Genomic DNA, 8929 nt, shown 5'->3' on the forward strand with positions numbered 1-8929 from the left:
CCGGGAAGCTGGCTCCATGCTCCCTCATCGCCGGCCTATCAGGAAGCCGGGCAGCGTGTAATTACTCGCTGCCCGGCTTCCTGATACCGGAAGTATCGGGTTAGGCATCGGAGCATTTGAGTTCAAATACTTGGCATTGGCACCAATACCGATACTAGTATCTGTATCAGTGCCTCCCTATTAGGTAACAAACTCCAGTCTTGCCTGCGTGCTTGCTTGTTGGCAGCCTCTGTTATAATTGACATATCCAGACAGTTCAGTGTGTGCAATCTAATCTCCCCTGCTCCTTTATTTATCTTTTATCTGTTTATTGTAATACATTATAAACCAATTCACCCCCGCGACGACTGCTTTTGCACGCCGTGTGCCGTATTAGGCGGGTTGTAGTTGACACGGAGCTGCTATAATCTCACCATTACACGGCAGATGATAAAACAATGGAGTTTAATTCTGTAGTGTAAAGTTGTAATACTCTCAGCTGTGAGAGACAAATGTTTAATGTGCGATCTTATTATTCTTTTTCTTTTTTTTTATATTTCCAGCGACGCGAACCAGTGTTGCATTTTCACACTCCTGGCAGCAGATGGTTCAGAGACATGAGAAAGCAAGTCGCGGCGGTGGCGGCGGAGGAGGCTCAGGGACGCGGCTTGATTACATTTAAATTTCACCAATCTTCTTTGCAAACATCCTATTCAGGAAAATATTTAGTAGTCCTTGGAGGTGGGGGGGAGGTGGTGGTGGTGGGGGGGGATGGGGGAGAAGGTGAAGTGCGAGCTTTGAATTCTCTGTTCATTCCGCTTTGCATTGAAATGTTGCGTTTCCTGAGCTCGCTTGTGGCTGTGCCGTGTAATAATCAGCCGTCCTCAGAATCACACACACACACACACACACAGTAGGGAGGGGGAAAGCGTGCAATGAGGACTATCACATCACACACACTCTTAGATAAAAGAAGGTGAAGGCGATGCGTGCTCAGTGACCAGCGGCAAGGTTTTGTTACATTCACAGGGAATGTATCTTTTTTAATGATCTCTTACACATATGAGAGACCGGCTTGGTGTACAGAACCTTATTTATAAAAATGTTGCATGCTGTAGAATTCTTAATGATATACATCCAGCAACCGGCAGATTTATTTATTACATATGCGGGTTTTGCTTCGTGCTTTGTAGGCTTACATTGCTTGTGCTGTACTGCTCCTTCTCCTTTTCATAATCCAAAACAATGCACTCCCTGTGCGGCTCATAGCTTTATCTCAATAGCTGTTGAGATGAGCTGCGATTGAATGTGAACAGCTCCCTCTAGTGGCTGTTCTACAAAGCTCTGTATTTGATGACAGTAACAAAAATATGGAAAAGCAAAAAGGTAAAAGTACCCTATTTGACGACTTTTTATACTTAAAAACATTCCCCGAAAATCGGGGGTCGTCTTATACGCCGGGTATACAATTTGAACCTTTAGTTCGTTTGGGCCAAGATGGCCCAAAACGAACGTCCCTAATCTGTCAGCCCGCAGGATGTGCGGTAATACTGTATGTACGGTAGCTTCGGGCTACATACAGTATACCGCGCTGAGCCAATCACGGCGAGCGATGAACACAACCTCTGCGAATCCGAGAAGGCTTTGTATTCATTAAGGCCTCATTCACACTGCCGCGCATATACGGGCATCTACGCGCGTACGTGCGTATTGTACCAAATGCAACATATGCAAATAAATGGCCTCATACACATAGCCGCGTATGGAGCCGTTTATTTGCGTAGCGTATACTGTATATGCGCAAAAACAGAACGGAACCGAGATGCGTGCGGGCAGCGTATTTCTGCGTATTTTACGCGCATACACGCGTACAGTTCATTAAAATTTGCATAAGGAATGATGCATTCTGGGAATGCAAATAGTGCACACATATACGCACATACGCTCGTATATACGCGTATATACGCAATATACAATTTTGCTTGCGTTGTGTGTGAATGAGGCCTAATAGAATACATCGCTCGCCGTGATTGGCTCAGCGCGGTATACTGTATGTAGCCCGAAGCTACCGTACATACGGTATTACCGCACATCCAGCGGGCTGACAGATTAGTGGGTGTATTTAAACAAAATGGCTGGTAGACAAGACCCCCATCATGGCTCCAGCAAGAAGGAAATATGGAGCCTCGGAAGGGGGGAGTCTTATACGACGAGTATAGCACGAAACCTATGTTTTATGTGGAAAATTAGGGGGTCGTCTTATACGCCCAGTCGCCTCATACGCCGGCAAATACGGTATAAAAGTGAGCTGGAAGTCGTATTAAACTTATAAACCTTTTCAATAATGAATCCGGATCAAACAAATGTACATGGCCCAGCAAAGCATTTCTGTACATTTCCCCAAGCACTTACAATCATCATATTTCAAACAGCTCCGAGTCTCTCAGCTCGGCTTCCCTGAACTTCCTGTCCAGCAGAAGATCACAAGAGACAGATCAGTCTGCAGCAGCCGTCCATCTACTAGCTGGGAGAAGGGAGGAGAAAGGAGCAGGGGGATGTCTTACCTTGCTGTGCCTGTGTAGAGACGGACATGGCTTCCTAGCACACACAAGGGTGGCTTCATAGGACCCTGCGAGGGAAAGGGGCCAGGATATCAGGGCCAGTGCTCAGGGGACCAGCTGATTCTGCAGGAAACATCAAGGAGCAGCATCCATTGTAAGTAAATGGATTAGATCAGGGGTAGCCAAACTCCGGCCCTCCAGCTGTGGTGGAACTACAAATCCCACGAGGCAGTGCACGATTGTAACAGCCACAGACAGGACTCCCGGAGAGAGATGCATCATGGGATTTGTAGTTTCACCACAGCTGGAGGGCCGGAGTTTGGCTACCCCTGAATTAGGATTTGAAATAGCTTATAAGCGTTTAAGGCAAACACAGCACATGTGGCCGAAAACTAACTACAATTTCCATTTAAATAATAAACCTCTAGTCTTTCTAATTTGTATGTATTTATTTTATAAAGAAAAAAAATTACAGCCGAAAAGGGAAGCTTAAACTATGGAGAGTATTTCTAAAACGTTCGCAGAGTGAAGAGCTCTGTGAATCTCTGTGTTGTAGATTCGTAGCACATTTTGGCCACTAGGTGGAGCCGAGCTGCATAGGAATTCCTATGCTCCTCAGCACCATCTGGTGGCCATAAAACACTGTTTTAAAAAAACACTACGACACATTCTACAAATGTTTTATACATACCCCCTTGTTTCTAAAGTGGACCTGAACTCAAAAAGAAAAGATTTGTTATGTTATAGGGAACATATACAAATGCTAACTGTGTCTAAACAGCACCTTGAATTGTCTACATTTTGTCTTACAGAAAAAACATATAAACAGCGCTCTCGGATGGGCAACTGAATATCTACATTTTGTCTTGAATTCCAGATGGAATATAGCAGTGTGTTTCCGAAGTCTTTAACCTCATAGCAAAAGTTTGAGATCTAGGGCACTGCTGCCTCTGACTGCTTATGATGTCACTGCTGGGCTGCTTAATGGAGAGGAATCTTTACTGGATACATCTGCTTCAGCCTCAGTCATTCCGTGGATCTGTGCTTTTTGAGCCCTTCCTGCTGAATATTCCCCATCCAGATGTCAAATAGCCAGTCATTACAGAGGCGGCTCTGACATAAGGAAGCCTATCCCGCCTCCACCAATATGGCCGCCTTCACACAGAGCAAGGAATGATAGGTCAGTAATAGGAGCCCCCAGGCAATACTGGGGGCTAGTCCTTTGCCCTCTGCTTGAATTTTTTTGGGCACAGCTACCACAGTTCAGGTCCCCTTTAAAGTGTTACTAAAGGTTATGTGATTTTACTTTAATGCATTCCCTGCATTACGTTAAAAAATGCCCCGCTACCTTTCCATGCCCCAAAAACGTACCTATACCCCATGTCCACCACCACCGCCTCCCAGACAATCTGTGATGTGTCCCTAAAGTTCCAGGTTGACAGGAGGCATCCCAAGGCCAATGAGGGCAGGGGAGCAATGGGCTGCTGCACCTGCCTGTCAAGATACTGAGAGGAGGCGGGAACAGGGGCGTGGCTTGCCGAGTGCTGTGTGTGTCAATGGACGGCTCAATTCCCAGCCAGAAATGCGCATGCATGGGAATCTCCTTTGCAACTTGCTAGGCAAAGAAGACACCCGTAAACAGGAGGGGAGGGGGCCGCAGTACTTCCAGTGAAGAAATAAACACAATGGCCAATATTAAAAAAAAAAAAAAGCTACACAAGTACATCTTTCAGTATCCTCTGAAAAAAAAAAAAACAAGAACACAAGGGTTTAACATCACTTTAAGTATTTATTTTTCGATGGGATGGAGAAGTATGTGCTTGGACAGCCCAGAATATTTTTCATAATGTAATCAGAATTTTTTGCCCATGTGGCCTCCAATATGTAGGTCGGACTAAAAGAGAACAAAAAAAACGTCTTGAAGAAGATATCAACAACATCAAAAAAGGATTTGACAAACACAGCCTGTCAAGACATTTCAAACACCACCATAATAAAGACCCTTCTGGTTTAAAAGTGGCAGGAGAGATTTAAAAAAAAAAAAATGAATCCAAATGGATCTATCTATTAGATACACTATCACCTAAAGGTCTAAACGTAGAGTTTGACCTTAAAGTGACATTAAACACTCAGATTTTTTAACAAAAAACAATACTGTAATGTGCGCCTTATTTTATTGGATACTTTTACAAATTTAATGTATCTATTTACAAAAGAGATATGGTTAATTGTCATATATCAACAGATGTTTGTACTATATACATGTAAGTCTGAGACAGATAGTTCTTATCTATATGTATGCTAGGAAAACATACGGCTTTAGGACATGTTTTGTTCCTTGGGGTCTATTCACTGTTAAACTCTATACATAATTGTTCACTCCGTACAACCTATAGATGATTGGAGTCTATTATTGTTCTGACTATTTAAGACAGACTGTGATGTGACCTATACAGACCTGCCATACCTTCATAACGTCTTGTGATGAAACGCGTCGGGGGCGGGCCTGTATTTACGGCACATCAACAGCCTGAAGAGTACTCTGTATCTTGTGGCTGACCAGCCAGTGATATTCCTTTTATATCACTTTTTTATTGGTAACGCTATGCTAAGCGTTTTTTTATGACATTTAATAAACTTCTGGTTTGATACACTATGAGCACTTTGCTCTGTCCTCTTTTCTTCTGGATCTGAGCACCAATCCTGAGAGTTTGGATCCTGACGGCCCCTGGAAACTCTATAGAAAAACCTTTTGTGGCAAAGTAACAGCTTCCTTCCTGACACATGGAGGCATGGAGGCAAGGAGGGAACGTAACATATGACGGAGCGCTGGGCCCCTTTTCCTGGAAAACTAGACGGCTCTCGCTCTTCCGTTATCTGGAAATCCTTTTACGGCAAAGTAACAGGTTCTTTCCTGACACATCGAGGCGAGGAGGGAATACGGAGCGTTGAGGCCCTTTTTCCTGGAAAACTAGACGGCTTTCGTTCTTCCGTTATCTGGTGAGTGCATACCCTACGGGGGTTTCTTCTTCCGACAAGCAGCTTTTTGGTGGCGACCCTGGCTAAGACCCTACCGAGTAAGTCGGATTTAGCCTCGATGTTTGCACGCCTCGAAAATTCGTTGAAATCCAAAATCTCGTCGGTGAAGGCAGAGGTGACACACGTTCTGACCCGGGTAGAGGAGTTCGAAAACAGAATGGACGTTCATGCCCAAGCTATCCAGGAACTGGGGGCATACAGCACAACCGCACAATTGGCTATACGTTCTACGCTCTACAAGCTGGAGGACCAAGAAAATCGGAACCGTCGCAATAATCTGTGGGCGTGGGGCCTACCTGAAGCCACACGCGATGCTGATTTCAACGGCATCCTGGGACGCCCTCGCACCACGCCAATGCCATTTGATCGGGCACACAGGGCCCTTCGCCCAAAATCGGGAGCAGGTGAGCAACCCAGAGATGTGATTGTACGCTTTCACTACTATACCGAGAAGGCCCTGGTGATGGAACGTCTGAGGGATCTAGCTGTGGTGGATTTTGATGGGGCCAGCTTGCATATTTTCCCTGATCTAGCGGTCGAGACCCTATCCAGACGACGGGCTCTGAAACCCTTACTTCAATTGATGCGTGACCACGACGTCACATATCGCTGGGGATTCCCTGCTTGCCTGATAGGCTCCTGAGAGGGTCGCTCTGCTGTTCTTCGCTTCCCGGAAGACCTCAAGGATTTCTGCGGAAAATTAGGCATTTCACCACCTGACCTGCCCGGCTGGGCCGACCCTACCCGTGGATGGTCCCCGCTACCTACCTCACAATGGCAACAGTCACCTTCTAAGCCACGTCGCGCCTCTCGGCGACAATCCACTGCTCGGTCTTCTACGGCTGACGCCCCGTGACTAGGCTTGAGATGTTATGTCCGACTGATGCCTAGCTCAACGGCACCTGAGAATCTGTATTTCTTTTGAAATTTTTCGTTTCTTCAATACTGTTGTTTTGCCCCCTTTTTCATGACCCGCCAGTTGAGGTCTCTCTGTCACCCAGGCCAGACTTCGGGCACTCAAACTTACTTTCTACCTGACTACACGGCCTACGGTCCCGGTCCTGTTTTTTCTATTTTCTATTATCGACTTGCTAGATACCGGGATTCAGGCTCACACGTATGTAGCCCAGCCTGGAGGGCGTTAATCCTTGTTCAGTACTATCTCGATTTTTTTTACGCTCAAAGCGCTTGGCTGCTTTTCCCAGCCCATGTTCCCATATGAGTGGTATTCATGTTTTACTCGCTTAACATTTTGTACTTATGCAGGACTGCTCGGGGAGTGCTGGTCAGACGGTTCTGTAGTGGACGATGGCAGTTGGCCCACGGACGCTCGAGCTCTGCCCTGCACCCCCCAATAGGTGGCCTCTCGCGTGGTCCCTGTTGGACCACACGACAAGGCCTCAGTGCTATATTTGGCACACTTACCGTGGCTTAATCCCGACAAGCTGTTCTATGTTTTATATGTACTCCCCCTGTCCTTGCCGTTGTCTTTCCCAGTATGTCCTCCCACCCCTCCCCTTGTGGTTCTCACCCCCGGTCTGGGTCACTTGGTATTATGGACACACTTTATTCCCTATCCATGATGGCGTCCCTTCGCTTGGTGACATACAACGTCAGGGGCCTTAATGCCCCCACTAAAAGGCACCAAGTTTTACACTAATTGCATAGACTGCAGGCGGACGTAGTCTTCCTACAGGAGACTCATATCTCCCATGACTCCATGCTGCACCTGCACTCTAGGTACTTACCGCACTGGTATCACTGCACGTCCCCTACCAAACGGGGGCGTGGGGTCGCCATAGGATTCGGGAAGGATGTCCCTTTCAGGGTCACTGACAGATTGGTATTTCTGATATACATTCTCTAGTATGGTCCCACAAAACTACCTCTGACTGCTCTACGTATCAAACACTCTCCCTCAAACGGGAACAACTTAGGGAACTGCTGGAATTGGACACTAAACGTGCCTTTGCTGCAATGAATAAGACATTTTATGTTCAGGGCAAAAAGCCAGGCAAACTTTTGCTCACGCTCTACGCTCAAAACGATCCGCCACCTTCATCCCTAAAATCAAGTCCGCATCGGACTCCATGGCCCACCTTACCACTGACATAGCCAAAGTATTCCATGACTTCTACCAAGACTTGTACCAGGTCAATCCCCCCTCACAGTCTCACCTACGTCCAGATCTCTCCGACCGAATCACTAACTACTTGCAAAATGCTGGTTTACCTACGTTGCCAACCGACACGCTACTTGCTTTAGAATCCCCCATCACCATAGCAGAATTTGAACGAGCTATCCATTCCACCCCTTTAGGCAAAAGCCCTGGCCCAGACGGATTCCCCCTTTTGTACTTCAAGCATTTCCAGACTCAGTTAGCCCCCCATTTTTGTAGCTATGTCAACTCAATTGATGCCACCTCCCCTCTAGGACCAGAATCGTTGCTTGCCCACATCACCATCCTCGCCAAACCAGGGAAAGACCCAGCCTGCTGCTCTAGCTACCACCCCATATCGCTGATGAATGTGGATACTAAGTTGTATGCTAAGATTCTGGCTTCCCGACTTGGCCCACTCTTACCCGAATGGATGCATCCGGATCAGGTGGGTTTTGTCCAGGGGAGGGAGGCCAGAGACAGTGCCCTCAAATCTGTATCCCTTATCCACCTAGCCCATACACTGACTTCCCCAGTCCTACTCTTGTCCACAGACGCTGAAAAGGCATTTGACAGAGTAGACTGGGGATTTATGTTCTCCACGCTGACCTCCTTGGGCCTTGGCCCTCGGATGTTGGCATGGATATGCGCACTGTATTCCTCTCCAACAGCCAGAGTTAAGGTGAACGGCACGCTGTCCCCCACCTTTTCGCTGCACAATGGTACGCGCCAAAGCTGCCCCCTCTTGCCATTATTGTTTGTCTTCTCCCTTGAACCCTTTCTAGCAACTATACGTAACAACCCTTACATCCATGGCATATCCTCCCCCACAACAGAGTACAAAATTGCAGCATATGCGGACGACATCCTCTTCTATGTTCGTGATCCTAGGATCTCACTCCCGCATAAACTGTCTGAATTGCGTACATATGGGGAACTGTCCAATTTTCAAATCAATATGGGCAAGTCTGAGATCCTGAACATAACGGTGAGAGGGACGGACTGCCGTAGTTTGCACCCTCATTTTCCCTTTATCTGGAGACGTGACTGCATGCGCTCCCTGGGTATATACCTTACTCCCAAAACGTTAGATCTCTACACTCATAATTACATCCCCTTGCTCAACTCAGTAAAGCTTGACCTCAATTCCTACTCTACACGAACCATGTCCTGGCTAGGCAAGATAAACACC

The sequence above is a fragment of the Nanorana parkeri genome, unplaced genomic scaffold, assembly GCF_000935625.1.
Source record: "Nanorana parkeri isolate BGI_ZX_2015 unplaced genomic scaffold, ASM93562v1 scaffold216, whole genome shotgun sequence".
NCBI classification, from domain to species: Eukaryota; Metazoa; Chordata; class Amphibia; order Anura; family Dicroglossidae; genus Nanorana; species Nanorana parkeri.